Below are 3499 nucleotides of genomic sequence, written 5' to 3' on the forward strand. Positions count from 1 at the left end.
ATATGAAGTAATTCGCTCAACAGATGTAGACTCTGTTAGATTGTTTTTGTGTGGCATTGCATAAGGGGGGGGGGGGGGGAGGGTGTTCCCCAGTACATGCATTTCGTTCGCTTGGCCTGCACTACGGCTTTTGTGGAGCGTTACTCCACGATCATCCCCGACAGTCTTCAAGTGGAGTCTGTCAAAGTTAATGTATTCTAATCTGCCAAGGAACTTGTTCCTGCTTTCGTGCGATTGCAACAAGGCCGAAATGATTCCGTTCTGTTGACACACTTGTTTCAGTTCACTGACCTGTGACTGTAATACACGTGTTGTTGGTCGTCCACAGATTCACATACGTATATCAAAGACAAGACCGTTCAGTTTCATGTCTGCTGTTTATTCCGTGCTACTGCCGTCGTGCCGCACTACATCAATCCCTGACGTCATCCAAGCGTCTTTTTAGGCTAAACTATCAAATCGTCTTATTAGACTAATCTAGTACAAAGTCATGGATACGACATCCCTCCCTTTCTGGAAAATAAGCTCCCTTCTGCTTATTAAAATTATATTACATTTATTTCTGACTTTTAATTTCAGATTAAAATAATACGCTATGGCAACCCTATAAATTTACTTTACTTTAAAATTAACCCATGTACACTTTTCTCCCATGTACACTTTTCTCTTCTTTTTTTCCTTGAACATTTTTCTCTTTAAACTGACAGCGACGTACCATATGCATTGAACATGAAGCATGCCTAAAACCTTAAGACATGTGAACTTCAGCATGCACAACCACAACATTCAATGAACAAAGATAAAGGAAATAATCTCAACATACATGATTCTAAATAATTCTAAATCTTGTTTAGACTATCTGCCGTGAACTAAAACACGTGCTAAATTATGACTGTTTGTTGTTGTTTTGGTTGTCCTTATAGAGGTTGAAAACAATGATTGTAATTTGTATCTTGTCTTTTCAAAATATTCATTCATGAAACACAGTGGTAGCATACATGTACCTTGCCAAGATTGTGAGTCTTTGAAATGTTTCTTCTATAAGTTTATAACACTGTTGAACGTTAGAATAGAGAAACGTAAGAGAAACAAGACCTTTCCTTCTAGGATACAAGAACCACACTCTGAACATAGCAAACGAATGACTGGATCTTGAATGCACAAACTAAAATTTAAACACATCACGAATTGAGAACAAAATAATAACTCTTGGAGACGACTGCGATACCCTTAAGCACTGGGTATGGCACACTTGTGACTTTGAAAACTTGCCAGACACGGGCACCAAGCTTTCACGAGTGAACACTACTTGAAAACTTGCCAGACACGGGCACCAAGCTTTCACGAGTGAACATTACTTCACTTTATCTTCACCACATAATCTTCTAGCTTCTTGGGCGCAGCCCTGATCCTGGTGGGCCTTGCTGGAATTTTGTCCGGAGGTTTTTCTTCTTCGCCCAGAGTTTTGTCCGAAGATTTTTCTTCTTCACCCAGAGTTTTGTCGGAAGGTTTTTCTTCTTCATCCAGAGTTTTGTCATCATCGCGTTCCTGGTATTTCTTTACGAACGAAGAATTGCGGCTGTACACAGCGCCGCTTGGGGTTTGAACGGTGACCTTGCTCCCTGCTTTCTCGATGACCTCACATGGCTCTGGATGGAACGGTGTGTCAAATTTCCCTGTAGCCTCCTGGCGCAACAACACAGTGTCGCCCAGATTGACGTCGCTTGCTTTGGCGTTCCTCTTGTCATCTGCATACATCTTTGAGAGCCCTTTCTTTTCGGCGTCTCGATCCCGAACATCCTGGTCGCAGTCAGTGAAGAGTTTCAGCTGCGGCAGCTTTGTGCGTATTTGACGATTGAAGAGAAGCTCCGCTGGGCTGCGTCCCGTTGACGGATGTGGAGTTGCTCGATACGCAGCAATGTACTTCAGGACTTCATCTTGCCAGTGTTTCTTCTCTGCTTGAGCAATCTTCATCCTCTTCACCAGCGACTGATTTTGGCGTTCGACTTCTCCGTTTGCCTGCGGCCATCTTGGTGTTACTCTGATGTGCTCAGCACCAATGTCTCTCATATACTCTGCAAACGTCTCTGATATGAATTGTGGGCCATTGTCAGAGTGGATGGTGAGGGGTAAGCCATGTCTTGCGAAGATGGTTTTCAGCGCGTCCACGGTCTTTTCCGATGTCGTGGACTTCATGATCGCCACTTCGTAGTATCGACTGTAGTAATCGATCACGACCAATACAGAGTGCCCCGAAGGTAGTGGTCCTAAGAAATCAATCGCGATGTCCTCCCAAGGCCCCGACGGTAACTTGCTGCTTCTCACCGGCTCTGGTGGATTGGGTCGGCTGACCAGTTGACATCCGTGACATGATTTGCAGTATTTCTCGGCTGCTTTCTCCATTCCGGGCCACCACACCTTCGTACGTAGATTCTGTTTGGTCCCAACGATACCCAAATGACCCTCATGAGCTAAGGCTAGGATTCTCGGCCTCAACTTCTTTGGGACGATGATGCGGGATCCCCTCAGCACAAGGTTCCCTGCAGTGCACAGCTCAGGACTCACTGCGACATACAGCTTGTCACAGTTTTCCCAGCGTCCAGTCTCTAAACACTGTCTCACCGCCTGCAGTTCGTCGTCTTCACTCGCTGCCTGGTCGATCTCCTCGGCTGTCACAGCGTTCGGTGTGGCGCTTGAGGCGATGAAGTGAACGTGGGCCTCCGCTTCCTCGGCGAGGACGGAGGGCGACGTTGTGGAAGACTGCAGGAGCCTGGAGAGGGAGTCCGCGACGTTCTCCTTCCCCGGGATGTAGATGACATTGTATGTGTAGGCCTGCAGACGGAGGACCCACCGTTCAATGCGAGCGCTTGGCTTCGAGCGGGGTCCGTAGATGATCTGCAGAGGTTTATGATCTGTGAGGAGGTCGAAGGACAGCCCGTAGATGTAAGGGTGAAACTTCTCACATGCCCAGACGATGGCAAGCGCCTCCTTCTCTGTCTGGGAGTATCTCCTCTCGACGTCGGTCAGACATCGACTGGCGTAGCTGATGACTCGGGGACCACCGGTCTGCTTCTGCACCAGAATGCCAGCAACCCCGAATGGCGATGCGTCGGTGATGACCTGTGTCTTCGCCTTTGGGTCGTAGTACCCGAGAGTGTGTGCACTGGCCAGAGCGTCCTTCAACGATTCGAAGGCTGCTTGCTGTTCTGGGCCAAACACAAATGGCTGGTTCTTCCGCGTCAACTTCCGCAGTGGCTCGGTCAGAGTCGCGAAGTTGGGAATGAAACGTGCACAGAAGTTTACGAGACCTAAGAAGCTTCTGACTTCGCTGACGGTTTCCGGTTCTCGTGCGTTTCTCACCGCCTCGACCTTGGCGATGGCAGGGTTGATGCCCTTTGACGTCAGTTGATGTCCCATGAAATCTATCTCAGATTTTCTCAGTTTGCACTTATCAACGTTCAGCGTCAGACCTGCATCTTGTAGCCGTTGTAGCGCTTGA

This window comes from Littorina saxatilis, linkage group LG16 (assembly GCF_037325665.1).
Source record: "Littorina saxatilis isolate snail1 linkage group LG16, US_GU_Lsax_2.0, whole genome shotgun sequence".
Classification (NCBI taxonomy): domain Eukaryota; kingdom Metazoa; phylum Mollusca; class Gastropoda; order Littorinimorpha; family Littorinidae; genus Littorina; species Littorina saxatilis.